The following is a 20,512-nucleotide window of genomic DNA, read 5'->3' as shown; positions in this document are numbered from 1 at the left end:
AACCGGATGGCAAAAGCAAGCACACTGCTTGGATGGCTTCACAAAATGGCCGCCACACACCCACAACAACCACAAGAAATGGGAGACAGTCAATGGACGCCTATGGCAAAGGCACAATGCATGCCTTCCTAAAATGGCCGTTCGCGAGCTGAATCCCTTGCCTTACATGCAGGCCAAAATAGCCCAATTTGTTTAGCACACACCAAAAAAATGCTATTGCACCCCAAACACACCTTTTGCAACAAAATCCAAAGCCATCCATGGAGTAAAGGAAAATCACCAGACAACACCAACTGTACATGTAAAATCACGCACCACAGCTTGGAGGCTGACTACCTCTGGGCCTAGTGGAAGACTACTAGGCCACAAGCTTGGAACCGGATGGCAAAAGCAAGCACACTGCTTGGATGGCTTCACAAAATGGCCTCCACACACCCACAACAACCACAAGAAATGGGAGACAGTCAATGGACGCCTATGGCAAAGGCACAATGCATGCCTTCCTAAAATGGCCGTTCGCGAGCTGAATCCCTTGCCTTACATGCAGGCCAAAATAGCCCAATATGTTTAGCACACACCCAAAAAATGCTATTGCACCCCAAACACACCTTTTGCAACAAAATCCAAAGCCATCCATGGAGTAAAGGAAAATCACCAGACAACACCAACTGTACATGTAAAATCACGCACCACAGCTTGGAGGCTGACTACCTCTGGGCCTAGTGGAAGACTACTAGACCACAAGCTTGGAACCGGATGGCAAAAGCAAGCACACTGCTTGGATGGCTTCACAAAATGGCCGCCACACACCCACAACAACCACAAGAAATGGGAGACAGTCAATGGACGCCTATGGCAAAGGCACAATGCATGCCTTCCTAAAATGGCCGCCACACACATGCTCAGCCCCCCCACCACAATAACACCCAAAAAGTGATTGGAAAGGACAGGAAGAGGAAGTTGTAGTGTCTGTGGAACTTAATCCCTCTCATAAAAATGTTTTCCAGACAAATAACAGCTTCTCCCTGCTCCAAACCTACAGCTCAATGACAGCCTGAGGAGTTTTTTGTGCAGAAATGCACAAAAAAGCGTTTTCGAGAAGGGTCTATGTTGCTCGCGAGATATTGTTTGCCAGATTGCAAAAGCTGCGTGTTCGGGATCGCGAACTGTACAAAAAGGCTTTCTCGCGTGCGCGAACACGCATATTGCGAGCGCAAAAATGACGAAAACTGTAAGTCCGCGTTGTCGCGCTGTGCAGAGTTACCGAAAGTTCGCGAGCTGAATCCCTTGCCTTACATGCAGGCCAAAATAGCCCAATTTGTTTAGCACACACCCAAAAAATGCTATTGCACCCCAAACACACCTTTTGCAACAAAATCCAAAGCCATCCATGGAGTAAAGGAAAATCACCAGACAACACCAACTGTACATGTAAAATCACGCACCACAGCTTGGAGGCTGACTACCTCTGGGCCTAGTGGAAGACTACTAGGCCACAAGCTTGGAACCGGATGGCAAAAGCAAGCACACTGCTTGGATGGCTTCACAAAATGGCCGCCACACACCCACAACAACCACAAGAAATGGGAGACAGTCAATGGACGCCTATGGCAAAGGCACAATGCATGCCTTCCTAAAATGGCCGTTCGCGAGCTGAATCCCTTGCCTTACATGCAGGCCAAAATAGCCCAATTTGTTTAGCACACACCCAAAAAATGCTATTGCACCCCAAACACACCTTTTGCAACAAAATCCAAAGCCATCCATGGAGTAAAGGAAAATCACCAGACAACACCAACTGTACATGTAAAATCACGCACCACAGCTTGGAGGCTGACTACCTCTGGGCCTAGTGGAAGACTACTAGGCCACAAGCTTGGAACCGGATGGCAAAAGCAAGCACACTGCTTGGATGGCTTCACAAAATGGCCGCCACACACCCACAACAACCACAAGAAATGGGAGACAGTCAATGGACGCCTATGGCAAAGGCACAATGCATGCCTTCCTAAAATGGCCGCCACACACATGCTCAGCCCCCCCACCACAATAACACACAAAAAGTGATTGGAAAGGACAGGAAGCGGAAGTTGTAGTGTCTGTGGAACTTAATCCCTCTCATAAAAATGTTTTCCAGACAAATAACAGCTTCTCCCTGCTCCAAACCTACAGCTCAATGACAGCCTGAGGAGTTTTTTGTGCAGAAATGCACAAAAAAGCGTTTTCGAGAAGGGTCTATGTTGCTCGCGAGATATTGTTTGCCAGATTGCAAAAGCTGCGTGTTCGGGATCGCGAACTGTACAAAAAGGCTTTCTCGCGTGCGCGAACACGCATATTGCGAGCGCAAAAATGACGAAAACTGTAAGTCCGCGTTGTCGCGCTGTGCAGAGTTACCGAAAGTTCGCGAGCTGAATCCCTTGCCTTACATGCAGGCCAAAATAGCCCAATTTGTTTAGCACACACCCAAAAAATGCTATTGCACCCCAAACACACCTTTTGCAACAAAATCCAAAGCCATCCATGGAGTAAAGGAAAATCACCAGACAACACCAACTGTACATGTAAAATCACGCACCACAGCTTGGAGGCTGACTACCTCTGGGCCTAGTGGAAGACTACTAGGCCACAAGCTTGGAACCGGATGGCAAAAGCAAGCACACTGCTTGGATGGCTTCACAAAATGGCCGCCACACACCCACAACAACCACAAGAAATGGGAGACAGTCAATGGACGCCTATGGCAAAGGCACAATGCATGCCTTCCTAAAATGGCCGTTCGCGAGCTGAATCCCTTGCCTTACATGCAGGCCAAAATAGCCCAATTTGTTTAGCACACACCCAAAAAATGCTATTGCACCCCAAACACACCTTTTGCAACAAAATCCAAAGCCATCCATGGAGTAAAGGAAAATCACCAGACAACACCAACTGTACATGTAAAATCACGCACCACAGCTTGGAGGCTGACTACCTCTGGGCCTAGTGGAAGACTACTAGGCCACAAGCTTGGAACCGGATGGCAAAAGCAAGCACACTGCTTGGATGGCTTCACAAAATGGCCGCCACACACCCACAACAACCACAAGAAATGGGAGACAGTCAATGGACGCCTATGGCAAAGGCACAATGCATGCCTTCCTAAAATGGCCGCCACACACATGCTCAGCCCCCCCACCACAATAACACACAAAAAGTGATTGGAAAGGACAGGAAGAGGAAGTTGTAGTGTCTGTGGAACTTAATCCCTCTCATAAAAAATTTTTCCAGACAAATAACAGCTTCTCCCTGCTCCAAACCTACAGCTCAATGACAGCCTGAGGAGTTTTTTGTGCAGAAATGCACAAAAAAGCGTTTTCGAGAAGGGTCTATGTTGCTCGCGAGATATTGTTTGCCAGATTGCAAAAGCTGCGTGTTCGGGATCGCGAACTGTACAAAAAGGCTTTCTCGCGTGCGCGAACACGCATATTGCGAGCGCAAAAATGACGAAAACTGTAAGTCCGCGTTGTCGCGCTGTGCAGAGTTACCGAAAGTTCGCGAGCTGAATCCCTTGCCTTACATGCAGGCCAAAATAGCCCAATTTGTTTAGCACACACCCAAAAAATGCTATTGCACCCCAAACACACCTTTTGCAACAAAATCCAAAGCCATCCATGGAGTAAAGGAAAATCACCAGACAACACCAACTGTACATGTAAAATCACGCACCACAGCTTGGAGGCTGACTACCTCTGGGCCTAGTGGAAGACTACTAGGCCACAAGCACACACATCCAACAAAGGTAAATCACACACACACACCAACAGTGAAATACACCACAGCCACGTTTAGCATTTCAATCCTATGCCATCCATGCCCTACATGATGTAGAAATTCTACAGACACCACAAAACATGGACCCATGGGTACCCTACTGGCTGAAATTGCAGAGAAAAACAACTAGGCCCATATTGAAAGTAGTACAGGCCACCCACCACAACAATAATTTTTAAAAACAATAAAAATCCCAGAAAAATGTAGGTACAAACAAGCCCCAATGAAACAAACACACCAATTCTCCAACTTACTTGTCGTAAATTAAATCTCAAATCAAAAATTCCTCAAATAAATCCAAAAAAATGGTATGATGCAGCAGACAGACACAAAAAGTGATCCTTCCAGCTCCAAATCCAAATGAAAGTGAACAACACATGCACAAAGCACGTGGGAGGAGCCTGCTGGACAGGAACAGGAAGTTGTAGTGTCAGGGGCACTTCCTTCCTCTTGAAAAAAAAGGGTTAAAAAAATTAAAGGACTCTTTCTTACACAAAGACTACAGCAAGATCACAATCTGAGGAGTTTTCTGAGCAAAATGATCATTTTAGAGAAGGTTTTATGAAGCTCGCGAGATATTCTTTGCCAGATTGCAGTTTTTCCATGTTCGGGATCGCGATCTTACCAAAACAGCCGCCGGAAGTCAGTTCGCGCGCACCAATGACGTGTTCGGGGTCGCACACTCTCGCGGGCTTGGGCAGCCATAGTACAAATCTCGTGGCGCTCGCAAACAGACAGAAAAGCAAGTTGCCGATCGCAGAATCAAGGTAAGACATTACCGCGCGCGCGAGAATGAATATTGAGCGCGCGAGGAAGCAAATTTACTACGCTACGAGCTAGATTGCGTAGCAATCTGCAACTTCGCGCTCTGCGCTCTGCGCGAAGTTACCAAAACTTCGCAAGCTCCGCGAACGGAGCGTAGTTCAACGCCCAGGCTTAGTCTTCACCACTCGAGGACCGCATACTCGACGGTCACTTGCCCGACAGTACTATTTCCCTTATCTATAAAAAACTAATAAACATTCGGGCGGATCTCCTCGTGCGTCTTCGGGAGGCGTGGATCGGGGATGGGGTGAAACTGGACGATGAGGATTGGCAGTCTGCGCTGTCCTCCCCTAAGGAGGTGGCCATACCCGCGCGTCTCCGTCTTGTCCAGCTTACAATTCTCCACCGTGTCTACGTGACGGGCCCTCGTTTAGTTTTGATGGGTTTTTCTGAAGACGGGCTCTGTAGGCGCGGCTGTGGGCTCAGCGCCACTTTTCTCCATGTTCTCTGGGAGTGCTGTGAGGTGGCCGAGTATTGGCGCCGGGTGCATGCTGTCATGGAATGTGTCACTGGGGTCGCTCTGTTGCCCGAGGTTCGCCGATGTTTGCTGAACGTGTGGGAGCCTAATGACTATAATGCGGCTCAGACCCGGTGGGCGGCCCTTGGGAACATGGTTGCTAAGAGGGACATCACACAGCTTTGGGGTTCCCGGCGGCCTCCCACCGTGTCAGTATGGAAGGAGAACATGGATTGGTGCATGTGCAGAGAGAAGACTGTGTATGTGGCTCGGGGTAAGCCGGGGGCGTGGGGTAGAATCTGGGGTCAGTGGAACGCGTACCGAGGGAACATCTGCACACCCCCCCTCGTGGACACATCTGATGCTGCCTTGTCCCCCTGATCCTGAGGTTCCCGGACTATTACATTTTACCTGTAGATGGTTGTGGCTCTCCCGTCGCCCCCACTTTCCCCTTGATCATCCTCATTGACCACCCGTGGGTGGAGTAGGTATTGTGTGGTCCCCCGGCTGTGGTTAGACGCCCCTTTTTCGATGGTTTCCGCCTTGCTTTTTGGTGTTATTTTATTTTTCTTTCTTTGTTTGTATTTCTAAAATTTATGTATCCTGATAACCTCTGAGGTGCACTCAGTAATTTGTTAATTCGGCTGAGCCCCAGGGGGCCTATTGCTGCCTTGATGTTGTCGAACATGTATATATTAGCGGCCGGCCCTGGTGGTTGTAGGCCCATGTTTGTATTGAGTTTTTATGTGCAATAAAGGTTTTCGCAAAAAAAAAAAAAACCTTTGAAATTCACAGAAAAAACCATAGGTTTCAGGCACGTTATAGTTAGGAATTAGCATTTAAAAAACCTCAGAAATTCACTGAAAAAACCATAGGTTTCAGGGGTGTTATAGTTAGCTGGACTTTTCACCTGTACAAAACCATTGAAATTCCCCCGTTATAGTTAGTTCAGCTAACTATAACTCGCGCGCTCGCAATGCACTGCTGATGACGTCACATATTACATCACTCATAACATGGTCAGTGACATCACTCATGACATCCCTGATGACTATGGTTTTTTCTGTGAATATATATATATATATCTACCAATAACTTAAAATCTAATACAACTAAAATTCTTTTAGAAATTAAATCAAAATATTTATCTTCAAACTTAAATTTCTCACTCCAGTCAGTGCAACAGTAGGGAAAGTCTTGGATAGCGGAGGGGTAAAAATTACTATTCCCAGTCCAGTAAGTGCAACAGTAGGGATAAGTTGGATAGCGGAGGGGTAAAAATTACTATTCCCACTCCAGTGAGATCATCAGTAGGGAAAGTGTTGGATAGTGAAGGGGTAAAAATTACTATTCCCACACCAGTCAGTGCAACAGTAGGGCAAGTTTTGGATAGCGGAGAGGAAAAAATTACTATTCCCACTCCAGTGAGTGCAACAGTAGGGAAAGTGTTTGATAGTGGCGGGATACAATTTACTGTTCCCACTCCAATCAGTGCAACAGTAGGGAAAGTGTTGCATTGCAGAGGGGTAACAATTAATACTCTCACTCCAGTCAGTTCAAAATTAAAAACAAACAAAATATTAATACAAAAATTTAAAAATAAAAAAATATATAAATATGTTAAAAATTAAAATGCAAATATATTTAATATTGAACATTTCAAAAAAGTATTATAATGTTAAATAAATATGAAAAATACATACAAATATTATATTAAATAAAATAAAAAACAATTTTCAAACAAATACATATTTTTAATAGAAATTATTTAAAATAAAAAGCATTAATTATTACACAAATTAACTTTTTTTTATTTCCTACCCTATAACACCACACAATTCACAACCCAAATAAAAAAAATGTACTTTCATAATTAACATAATTAATTACCTGTTAAAGAAATATTATTAATTAAAAAACAATTTAAAACTCATTAAAATTAATTAACCTCCCACAATTTACCCCTATAATCCCCACAACCCACAACTAAAATTAAACTGTAAAAAAAAGAATTACACAATTAAAACTTACTTTAAATTAAAAAACTAATAGTATTTAACAACTAATTATTTTTGTGAACACAATTTTTTGTTGAAACCACGGGAATGCAATCAAAGTATACATTTCAACATTTCTTTTGTCAGTAATACATTGCAGAAGTCCAGTATACATCGGTATATATGATATCATACAAATGCAGTATTCGAGTAGACAAGCATGTTGTATTTGTCCTCGATTGGGATGTACCTGTAAACCAATTTGCATGATACAGTATACATGGTTATGTCTTTCAATTGTCTTTTATCCTTCCCGATTACAAACCCCTGTAATCCCTCCCTCAATACAACCCACCCAAAAAACTAAAAGTAACTTTAAACTTTGCTGCTGTTACTCAATCGCCCCCGCCCGGGCAGAATGCCCTATGGAGCAAGTATACTGATGGTAAGAGAGAGGACTCAGGAAAGGGATAGAGGGAGAGGAAGGACCAGGAATGGGGAATAAATGGGGGGAGGGGGATACACATGCATGTCCAAGCCACAACACATTTGAGAATCAGACACTGCTTATTTGGTCAGTCAGCGTATCCTGGGGACCTACTGTGTCCTCATCCATTTCTGCTTTAAACTGTTCTAATAACTGAGCCCACTCGAGAGGGATCGGCTTCTTTCTCAATTCCCAATATTCTTCATGCCGAAGCGCTTCCTCCTCAGCCACGGCCCATCAGATGACCTCTTCCCTCCATTTGCCCTCTCGTGGCGCCGTGCGGGACTTCCAGCGCTGTGTAACTAATCGTTTAGCGAGCATCAAGGCTAAGCCCGCAAAGCGGTGCAGCAAAGTCGCCTTCTTCAGGAGAGGGAAAAGCCCCAACAAACACGCCTCCATAGTAGTCCAAGGAGAGCGTCCTGTCAGTTGGGATAGACCTCGAGTGACCTCCGGCCAAAACCTCCCCAAGGTAGGGCACGTCCATAACATGTGGGTAAAATCTGCGAGTTGATGACAACATCTGGGGCAGTCAGCAGAGGCAGCAGGATACTTCCTCTGAATTGCTAGCGGTGTGAGGTAGGCCCTGTGTAATATTAATAGTTGGATTGTCTTTAGCCTGAAGTTACAGGACACCCTTCGAGGATGCTCTAGGGCGAAGTTCCATTCCCTATCATCTAATTCCTGTGTCAGTGCCACATCCCATATCTGTCGTAGAGATAATAGTGGTGTATTTAGGTGCTCCCTCAGTCCTCGGTACAGCCATCTAACAAGGTGGCACCCATGCCCCATTATGTGAATGGCCCGCAACAATTAAAATGTAGGGGGTTCCTTCTGGTCCACTGGCCAGTACTTCCGAATATGTTGTGTGATCGTCACGTGTATGAGAAACAAAGGGGATGATTAGGATGGAGGGTGGACTTTAGACCACCCGCCACCCTAGCGGTGCTGAGACCGGCTGCCAGACGTGTGGCGGTCCCGCACCGCTAATTAGGATGCGACCGCAACGGGTCCCCAAAGCAAATGCACGTCAGCCTTTCCATGGCGGCAAAAGGCCTTAAAAGCCACACATACTAATATGGATGGCTGTGCCTTCTAGGCACGCCACCATATTGTGGCCTAAGTCCACCCGGCCGACAATCAGAATGATTGCCGACCAGCGGGAAGAGCGGCGGATGCACTTTGCTTCCGCCGCGATACCCACCGCCATTATAATATGGCGGGGGTAAATCAGGTTGCGATGGCGAGCAGATTGCCATCACTGGACCGGCGGTGGCGTTCTGCCCGCCATACTAATCACCCCCAAAGTGTCTGGCACTGCATTAGTGCGCACAAACTCGTTGTGGGGCATCAAATTACCATATAAAAAGAAGTCCCCCACAGAATTCGTCCTCGGCCTGCGTACAGCCCCACACCCGAGCATTAGACAAAATTCCACGTCGGGTGGGTAAGCCACAAAGAGGAATATTAGGGGCATATGGAGTAGACACCTTGGCGTATTTTAATGCTTGTTTCCAATAGTGTAGTGCAATATGTAAGAGAAAGGGAGGCTCTCGGATCCTGTCTGCTCCAGGGCACAGCAATGCCTGTGTAATTCCGCGCTGTAATCGTGCAGGAGAATAACCAATTTCAAATAAATTATGGCCAGCTAACTAGTATGCCAGCCACTGCAACTGCCCAACAATGCAATATGTCTTGAAATCAGGAGCCCCCATACCACCCGCGGTGCTTGAAAGTTGCATTTTGGACAGGGCTAATCTGTCCCCATAATAAGGATGACAACAGGGTGTCCAATGTTTTAAAAATCCATGTCGGTATGACAACAGGAAGGTTCATAAAGTGATATAGGAGTCTGTGTAACATATCCATTTTTGACACAGTTAATCGGCTTGTCAATGATAATGGCAAGGTAGTCCAAAATGCCACTGCGACCGAAGAGAATTAATAGCCCTTACCACATTTCCTTCTATAGTGTTTGCAGTGGACCTCTAAATTTGTATCCCAAGGTACTTGAAGGTCGTGTGTTCTACCTTGAACTGTAATTGGCCAAATTGCAAGTGGGGTCCATCGTAGGTGTCATAAAAGGAATACTTAACAACTAATTATAAAGTAAGTTTAATTAACTTACTCTCCACCCTTTACCCCTATAAAAGTAAAACAACACACAAAAAATTGAACAATTACCCTAATTAAAAATGAATTAATTAATTATTATTAATAAGCAACTAATTATTAATTAATTAAACATAAATTACTTCCCACCTTTAACCCCTATAACCTACAACCCACACCTAAAATTAATTACACAATTTCAACATTTAGTGGTCGATTCCGATCCGGGTCGGACAGCTTCCGGAGAGCTGTTCGTAGCCTTACCTTGCGGAGCCAGTCCGTCCTGGCGATGAAGTACGATGCGTATAACTGACAAAAATCCGACTGACTGACACGTAGGCTGTGATTCAAGCTTCATTCTCCGTCCGAGCCGTAACTCCGAACGCCGAACCGAGTCGCCCAGAAGCAGTATCCATAGCAGTTTCCGGCCGTACAAGTACGATGCGCACATCATACGCGCCGGACAGGTCGCCACGTACGGCACGTCACAGCATCTGGAAAAGAAGCATATCAGGTACGATTTGCGCCAGAACTCAATCCACGGCTACGAGACAGACCAGCTTGTAACGGGTACGAGACGGAGCAACAAGCAGCCTGTACGAGACGAACACATCATGAATCCCATCGTGCTGGTCATACCAGTACTGTACGTCTATGACCGGATCAGGAACCGACGCGGACGGCGCAGACGGTAAGTCGACACCCACCACACAAACAAACAACACGTACCCGCAAAATGTCACACACACACAGGGGATCCATATCATGGCCACTAGCAACAGGCCACCATAGGGGTTGCATGGCCAGCCCCACTACCACCCCCACTCATAGGCCCTATGTTGCCCATCACTACTGCCACCCCCAGACATAGGGGACCTGTTGCCCAGCACTCCTTCCACCCCCACCCATAGGGCTTATGTTGCCCATCACTACTGCCACCCCCACCCATAGGGGACCTGTTGCCCATCACTACTGCCACCCCCACCCATAGGGGACCTGTTGCCCAGCACTCCTGCCAACCCCACCCATAGGGCTTACGTTGCCCATCACTACTGCCATCCCCACCCATAGGGGACCTGTTGCCCTGCACTCCAGCCACCCCCACCCATAGGGCTTATGTTGCCCATCACTACTGCCATCCCCACCCATAGGGGACCTGTTGACCAGCACTCCTGCCAACCCCACCCATGGGCTTATGTTGCCCATCACTACTGCCACCCCCACCCATAGGGGACCTGTTGCCCATCACTACTGCCACCCCCACCCATAGGGGACCTGTTGCCCAGCACTCCTGCTGGTCATACCAGTACTGTACGTCTATGACCGGATCAGGAACCGACGCGGACGGCGCAGACGGTAAGTCAGACACCCACCACACAAACAAACAACACGTACCCGCAAAATGTCACACACACACAGGGGATCCATATCCTGGCCACTAGCAACAGGCCACCATAGGGGTTGCATGGCCAGCCCCACTACCACCCCCACTCATAGGCCCTATGTTGCCCATCACTACTGCCACCCCCACACATAGGGGACCTGTTGCCCAGCACTCCTCCCACCCCCACCCATAGGGCTTATGTTGCCCATCACTACTGCCACCTCCACTCATAGGGATAACGTTGCCCATCACTACTGCCACCCCCACCCATAGGGGACCTGTTGACCAGCACTCCTGCCACCCCCACCCATAGGGCTTATGTTGCCCATCACTACTGCCACCCCCACCCATAGGGGACCTGTTGCCCATCACTACTGCCACCCCCACCCATAGGGGACCTGTTGCCCAGCACTCCTGCCACCCCCACCCATAGGGCTTACGTTGCCCATCACTACTGCCACCCCCAACTATAGGGGACCTGTTGCCCAGCACTCCTGCCACCCCCACCCATAGGGCTTATGTTGCCCGTCACTACTGCCACCCCCACCCATAGGGGACCTGTTGCCCATCACTACTGCCACCCCCACCCATAGGGGACCTGTTGCCCAGCACTCCTGCCACCCCCACCCATAGGGCTTACGTTGCCCATCACTACTGTCACCCCCAACTATAGGGGACCTGTTGCCCAGCACTCCTGCCACCCCCACCCATAGGGCTTATGTTGCCCATCACTACTGCCATCCCCACCCATAGGGGACCTGTTGCCCTGCACTCCTGCCACCCCAAACCATAGGGCTTATGTTGTCCATCACTACTGCCACCCCCACTCATAGGGCTAACGTTGCCCATCACTACTGCCACCCCACCCATAGGGATTATGTTGCCCATCACTACTGCCACCCCCACCCATAGGGGACCTGTTGGCCATCACTACTGCCACCCCCACTCGTAGGGGACCTGTTGCCCAGCACTCCTGCCACCCCCACCCATAGGGCTTATGTTCCCCATCACTACTGCCACCCCCCCATAGGGGACCTATTGCCCAGCACTCCTGCCACCCCCACCCATAGGGCTTATGTTGCCCATCACTACTGCCACCCCCACCCATAGGGGACCTGTTGCCCAGCACTCCTGCCACCCCCACCCATAGGGCTTATGTTGCCCATCACTACTGCCACCCCCACCCATAGGGGAGCACAACACACACATGTGACACAAGCTTGAATGAACAGCAACTAACACAGCAAGAAACTGAGACACAACAGCACTACCCCCAGGGACCAGACATTGGGGTGACACAAGCATGCATGACATGTCCACTGTGCTGACAAAGGTAGATGTCGTACAAACTGTGAAACCCAAACATGTGTCCTGTGCCACAAACGTACATCCCACCTATACAAACACAAATCACTCAGCATGGCCCGTCATCCATGAACAAATGGGAGCTAGGGGCCCATCCATGCAAACATTTACATCAGTCCACCCTCAATACCACATACCCTGAACTGCACCAAGGGGCATCTGTGAAGCCCACATGGACAGGTGACATTGCACATGCACCCATGACAAACACAATAATGTTGGGAGGAACTAAGGTGCACAGATTCATCACACAAGGACAGTTTACAACCCTGGTGAATGACAGACATACTGCACAGAATGCGGTACACGGCCATGACGTCAAAGCTCACGTAACCTTCCGAATACCTGCCACAGTCCCAGGACAATGCAGGAGCCAAGGAGAACCACAAGGCACACATGCTGACACCTGCAAACATTGCAGCCTTGAACCGGACAAGTGGGATCACTCACACACACATACACATCTCTCAATCACTGAAAGGTACCACCTAGGGACAACTACATGATATTGCAAACAAACAAGTGCCTTGGGGACCCCTGACTGTGTCCCATCTGCATCTGACCACATCATCACCACTCAGAACAGACAAATTCCAATGATGAAACACCAATTAACAGTAGTGTGTAATGCACCCACACATCTGGTAGCCCATGGCAAAGTTGTGGGATGAACACAGTACCACTCAGCAAGCATCAACAACAGGAACATATCAAGGGAACACTGCCTGTGAATGAAAAGGGATGTGGACACACACACACACATGCCCACACAACACACAACATGGGCCCAGGCAATGTCACGGAACAACACACTTACTTGAGGGGACTCAAATCCTGTGGAAGCTCAGCTGTGCCAAACATAGTCCCAGCAGGTCTCAGTCATGTCAGCAGAACACTTGTTCAGTCAGCCACCAGTTACCACACAATGAAGGCTCTGGTCACAACAGCCTGGGTACGGGAGTCTCCCTTAAGTCATCTGCACATACTCAATACATATGTCCATCAAGTTGCACAGAGGACCCAGTTGCTCCTACACCAATGATGCGCACACTTACCTGTCCAGTGGAGATGCGCCCACAGTCAGGAAAATAGACAAATTGGACAATAGGAAGCACATCATATGTGCATGTGTGCAAGCCACAGATGTGACCAGGAAAATGAAATGTTTACAGAGATGCCCACAAATTGTGAATCATGACACACCCATGTAGCTGCAAAGGATGATATGGATAACGACCAGAATAGGATACATATCTCATGGACCACATGGAGTACCTCACATCAACACCTCAGTATTCAACATTTGAAATCCCGCATTACAACTGCAAGGTCATGCTAAACATCATCAACATAATGTACAACTAAATCAAATTCACAAGGAGAAAGAAAAATGCTTTATTCAGCAATTTTAAAATGCAAAGTCCTTTCAAAACAAAGGCCAATGGCCAGTCCATATCCAAGTGACAAAAGGTTAACTTGAGTGACAACTGTCACACGTTGCTTGCCTGCACTGGTAAGGACAGGGAACCTCCCCTCAGAGGGGCATACATGGGGGCAGGCCAGGCACCGCAGGGACAGGATCAGAGCGCAGCAGAAGGAGGCAGTGAAGAGGTGGGGGATGCAAGCGAGACACTTGCAACTGCAGTGGAGCTGACTGAAGTGGTGGGTGCTGTCACAACTGTGGGGCACAAGTCAGATGGGGTGTGTGCCGGCACACCTGCAGTGGGCAGGTCATATGGAGTGGACTGGGTCCCCACTGCAGTGCCAAAGTCAGACAGGGTGGTCGTGGACTCCACTGCAGTGCCTGACTCAATGGGAGCGGAATGGGGTTCAGGTGAGGTCGGCAGGACAGAGAGGGGGAACACGGTCCCCACATCAGTGGCACAAACTGTCTGACCGGGGGTGGAAGAGCAAGTTGGTAGGGGGGGAGGGCCTCAGCATTTTGGGGATGGTGTATCTGTGGTGGGGGAACCTGAGGCAGGGTGTTGCGAGGGAACCTCTGGAGTGGTGGCCTGGGGGATGGAGGACGGAGACTTCGTCGTGGAGCTGCGGGGCGGGGGGGTCTTGCTCTTCCGGCTCCGGGGGGACTTGCGGGTGCGGGCCTCAGTCTGACTGCGCCTGGGGGAGGGTGTCCACGTGTGAGGGGCACTCCCCTCTGTGTGTGGGAACTTCCTCTTCCCCTTGTAAGATGGATCTGCTGGGTTGGTGGGGAAGAGGCCAAGGTCACAGAGAAAGAGCTTCGGTGGAGATGGGGCTGCAGGTGAGGCAAGGGAAGGGGGCTGGGAGGGAGAGGTATCGGAGGACTGCGGAGTGGTTGTGGATGACTGTGTGTGTGTCTGCAAGCCATCCCCTGTGAGTGTGGTATCAGTCCCCTGCGCTTGCTTGTGTGCACATCTAGGCCTTGGTTTGGGTGTTTGTGTGCTGCCCGTGTCTGTGGGTTTGTGAGAATGTGCAGGTATGTGTGTGCTTGGGACAGGTAGAGTGCTAGGAATCGTGGGTGGTGCATGGGGTAGGAGGGGTGCGGGACTGTTGGAGGAGGGACACTGCTGCCATCAGGGAGGAGGCCACGGACTGATTGGTCCTCTGTAGGGCAGACATGCCAGATGAAATGCTCTCCATGAACGACACCAGTTGTGTCAACAGACTGGTGTGTGCATGGAGGACACTCAGCATTGATGTCTTCCCTACATGGATCTGTCGAAGCAAGTCCACAGATTCCTCACTCAGGGCAGCAGGGGATGCAGGGGCAGGGGGTGCGGTGCCTGGCACAAAGGAGAAATGCTCCCGAACACAGGAGCCTCCACAGACCTCTGGGTTGGGAGCCGATGGGAGGGTGGTGATGGTGGTGGTGGGGGCGGTGGCAGGAACAGCCTCACTAGCCGGGATTTGGTGGCTGCTGACACCCGCCTCCATAAGGGAGTCATCCTCCGAGCTGCTGTGGCCCTCAGCTGGGGTGGATGGTGCTGAGGACTCCTCGGTGTGGCTCCACTTGCCCTCCGTGCCACTGGGTCCCTCCGACTCCTCGCCTTCTGTCCCAGTCAGGCTCTGTGGCTCCTCCTGGTCCATGGAGCTGTCCCCTCCTGTGGCCATGGATGTATCTGGATAGAATTTGGAAAAAAGAGAACAACATCAGTCACCTGCACTGACTGCACACACCACAGTGAGTACATCACATCACAGGGCAAGCCCTGGCATCATCAGGTGAACACTGCTCAAAGTGCTCACACTGTTTAGAATAAGCCAATTGTCAGTCTCACCATCAACCATGGCACTCATATCCCTCCTGGACTTTCCCCCATATGTCTGTTGCATGTTGAATGCTAATACCCCAATGTGCCGACATGCACCACCTACACATTTTTTGGACATGCAAGTGAACATGTAGGAGTATGTCACTATACACACATCACATCTCTTGCCACTGACTCAGTATAGGTGTCAGGATGACAGGATGGGCAGAGTCTCATTTCACATGCTTGTGATGCATGCCAGCAACACACACTATGATGTTCTCATGTCCTGATAGTCAATGCCACAATGGGGTGCATGGAGCACATTTGAACACAATGCAGGATCACTCATAGCAAGTTAAATGCCATGGCACTGGCATGCCTGGAAAGTCAGTCAACACTGTCTCCTGTCACAGAGGCAGGGTATCCAGACAACAACAGTATGCACTGTGTCACAATCATAGCTCATGGGTAAAGCAAACTCTGCAGCTGACAAGTGCACTTGTTCATCCCCTGCAAAAAAACATATACCGGACCCAGAAGACCCCACATCATACAAAACAGACATATGAGTCTCTGCGAACACAACTCCCTGTACATTAGCACATCACAGTCTGCTGTGCATGTAACACAGCTGCCTAAAGTGCACAGTTGCATACACCACTGTGCACTGTCAAGTGATCACACACCTATATGTCACACAGGTCTTGTCTCTCATAGTCACATCTCAGATGTCCTGCTGACCCCCAAACTCATGAAAACCACAGTTGTACGGAAAAGGAAGCCACACCACAATGACACAGAGGCCGACACCTGAAGGCACATGTCACTAAGCACAACCTGTAAGTTGATACACAGGAGTGGGATTACAGAGTGTTCCTAAATGCCCTTGAGTAGGCATGACTGCCCAGGTCTACGTGAAACAGTGTTTAGCCCTGGACAGCAGACAGGTGGCTAAGCAAGTGTGACACACTTGATCTACATACTCCTGAGGCACACAAATTGGAGTCCCCTGCTGCATGTGTTTGTTTGAAATACCCCAGCCACATGTGGCGAGTCAGACCAGCAATTGTAACACATATCAAGGGCACACACAGATCACATGTCAGCTCTCAGGCATTGTGTAAACAATTGACCCACCCAAGAAACACACAACTAAATCACGGTAACAGATGCTGTCCAGGACCTGAAGCATAGCTGACTGCAGGGACACAGTGCCCTAGTGACACAAGCAACAGACTGTAGGGTCCACATCTGTGGATCAGATGAGGAGGGTGCATCACACAATTGAGGGACATTAGTATTGGACTACAAGACCTACGTAATGGGGAAGTGTGACCAGGCCAAAAGACTGCAACTAGCATGTCAGACATAGTACACAGATTAGGCATGGACTTACCCCCTCCTTGCTGCTGTCTGGCCTTCAGCAGCCCATCCAGGTCCGGGAAGACCACCGCCAGGATCCTGTGCATGTGGGGGCTCAGGGTCCGGTGTCCGTCCCTCCTGCGAGGAGGCGACAGCTTCAGCTGGACCCTTGCGATCCTCCGGGTCCAGCCCCGAAGGTCCTGCCACCTCTTCTGGCAGTTGCGGATTCGGAGCTTGCAGGCCCCCACCGATTGAACTGCCCGGTCCATGGTCAGCCATATCTCCTGCTTCTGGTGGGCATTAACCTGTGAGGATGACAAAGTTAAAAGTCCATTAACACACATGCCCCATATTTGTGCTGCACACAGTTGGACATACATGTCGTCATCACGAAGGAAAATGAGTTACACAGGTAGTGCACCCATGGAAAAGGACAAATGCCCTGCATGTCTGACATGTTAACAATGCCTGGGAAGTTGAAGCTTGCACAAATGCACTTTAGCTGCAGAACACCTGTTCATTACATGTACCTACACACTTTGGGGGATGAAAGTACTCAATGAGTATGCTTGACACTGGTGTACACATTGCTAGTACTGCTAGTCAGACAACATGCACAATTAGGAAGGCAGTGGACTGCACACTCACCTGCATCCCTGGTTTATCATACAGTTTGCTGTACTGTGGAAGGAGCCCGTCCAGCAGGGCCTGGTTCTCCTCCTCAGTGAAGGCTGGGGCCCTCTCCAGAGTACGTGCCATATCAGTAGCCAGAGGATGCAGAGACAACAGCTGTGATAGCAGAGATGTGGTCCAGTAGCATGTAGTGCAGGCAAGTGAGCTCCCTGGGGTCCAGCCAGCCTTATATCTGTGCTGCAGAGGCAGACTCTGTGCCATGTGTCCCAAGTGATAGGTCCAACACGGTTGCATTCTATGAATCTGGCCAATCCATGGAAATGTATGACTCGTACATCGTTCAAATCTTCACCTTCATAAAACCCTAGTAATTGCAACATTGTTGTAGGCATCCAACTGAATTTCCAGCGCACAACTCGTACAAGTTTTGAATCTGCATCCGTCTCCATGACAGTCCAGAGCCAATGGGTGCACCCGGCTCAGTCAACTGACTTGTACAACGCGTAGTTTGAAAATACACATGCACCCGTCTCCATACAATTCAATGGCCAAGGCGTACACCAGTCTCGGACCATGCCTGCCCGACGCGTATGCATGATAGTCACCTGCGTCGGACCTCATTGCAGTCAATGGCTAAGCGTACGCACGGCTCGATCCTGAACTGTGCAATGTGTATGCATAGTCACCCGCGTCGGACCTCATTGCAGTCAACGGCTAAGCATACGCACGGCTCGGTTCTGAACTGTGCAATGCGTACGCATAATCACCCGCGTCGGACCTCATTGCAGTCAACGGCTAAGCGTACGCACGGCTCGGTCCTGAACTGTGCACTGCGTACACATAGTCACCCGCGTCGGACCTCATTGCAATCAATGGCTAAGCGTACGCTCGGCTCGGTCCTGAACTTTGCAATGCGTACGCATTGTCACCCGCGTCGGACCTCATTGCAGTCAATGGCTAAGCATACGCACGGCTCGGTCCTGAACTGTGCAATGCGTACGCATTGTCACCCACGTCGGACCTCATAGCAATCAATGGCTAAGCGTACGCTCGGCTCGGTCCTGAACTGTGCAATGCGTACGCATTGTCACCCGCGTCAGACCTCATTGCAGTCAATGGCTAAGCGTACGCACGGCTCGGTCCTGAACTGTGCAATGCGTACACATTGTCACCCGTGTTGGACCTCATTGGTGTGACTATTTGACGGCTTCAACACATAATTACTTGCCAGGGACTCAGGTGCACACCTACCACACTACAGCATTGGCCACACAGTGTCCCATGGCATGTAAGGCTGCATTCCCTGTGTGTTTGGGAGGGCCAACATTTGGTTTGTTGTGTGACACTTTTGTGCAGCCACTCCCAGGCTGTGCACGTGTTCATGGGGACAGAATCCTTTCTGTGTTGTGCACATCACCACTGTGATGTGCAACTGTACAGTTATGGGCATGAGTCATGGACATAGGTTCAGTGTTGGATATGTTTAGGACATGTCGCATACACCCTGAGCCCTGGGGGTGATGGCATGTACGTCATAGTGAGACCTATAGCCACAATTCTGATGTACACCCACAGTCTGTGTGCATGTTGTGTCTCAGATGTGGCTGATCAAATTTGCCCAATGGGAGACAGTCTCCACATCCATGTGGTTTGTGCATTAACATTGATGCTGTGTGTGTGTCTACGAGACGTACATGTAGGGCCTGCAGAGACAACAGTAGCCACTACCTCTGGGACTCACGGTTGCCTTGTGGCGTGTACATGATACGCCATGTCATGCCAGTGTCCATGTGGCAATACAGGTACCCTGGGTATCTGCATGGCAACGATCTGTGATGCCTGGGAGACATCAGGCCTCGCTTGTCACTGTGGTGTGTGTTTGTAACGTCACAGCAGTACATAGGTAGGGTGACACAGCCAAATGATTGGCCATTGCACTACATGGGAATTATGTGGACATGTGGACTTGAGATGTGAGGTGATGGCCATGTAGGTGACATATGTGTCCATGCCCAACAGCACTCACCTCAGTACATTGTGTATTGTCATGATGTATCATGTGATATTTTGCTTGGTCGTAGCCACATGGGTGGATGAACCGACAATCTTCCTTTGGGCAGCTCTGTTCTTCAGGGCACCAGCTGTCCATAGACCGTTCCCAGACCTTGAAACCATGCAGGAACGTGACTGCATCCAACGGTACCGCTTCACCAGGCCACTGATTGAGGAGTTGGCGGAACAGTTGGCGCCACATCTGCTACCTGGCCGGACATACCCTACAGCACTGACCCCAGAGGTGAAGGTGATGGCAGCCCTCCACTTCTTTGCTACTGGTACCTTCCAGTACACTGTGGCTACTGCTGGTGGTATGTCGCAAACTATGTTTAGTCGTGTGCTACGCGATGTCTTGGAGGGGATGTTGCATTTCCTTGACCTATACATCACGTTTCCTAGCCCAGGTCAACTCACTGAAATAAAGAATGCCTTTTATACCGTGGGAAGGATGCCGAACGTCATTGGATCTATTGATGGCACACATGTGGCCCTGATACCACCACAGGCACATGAGCAGGCATACTGGAACAGGAAACATTTCCACTCCATCAATGCTCTGGTGGTATGTCTTGCCGACATGTGTATCACACATGTGTGTGCACGTTTCCCCGGTTCTGCGCACAATGCCTACATCATGAGGAGTAGTCGCATTGCAACGCTGATGTCACAGATGCCAGACCAGCATGCCTGGCTTGTCGGTGTGTACTGACTGTTTACCATTGTGTGTGTTTGGCAATGTTGTATTCTGCCCTCCTTCAAAACTCTGCTAATTGTTCAATTGTTTGTGTGTAGGTG

This window comes from Triturus cristatus, chromosome 2_1, assembly GCF_964204655.1.
Source record: "Triturus cristatus chromosome 2_1, aTriCri1.1, whole genome shotgun sequence".
Classification (NCBI taxonomy): Eukaryota; Metazoa; Chordata; class Amphibia; order Caudata; family Salamandridae; genus Triturus; species Triturus cristatus.
The sequence above is the reverse complement of the archived record's forward strand: the minus strand, read 5'-3'. Positions refer to the sequence as shown.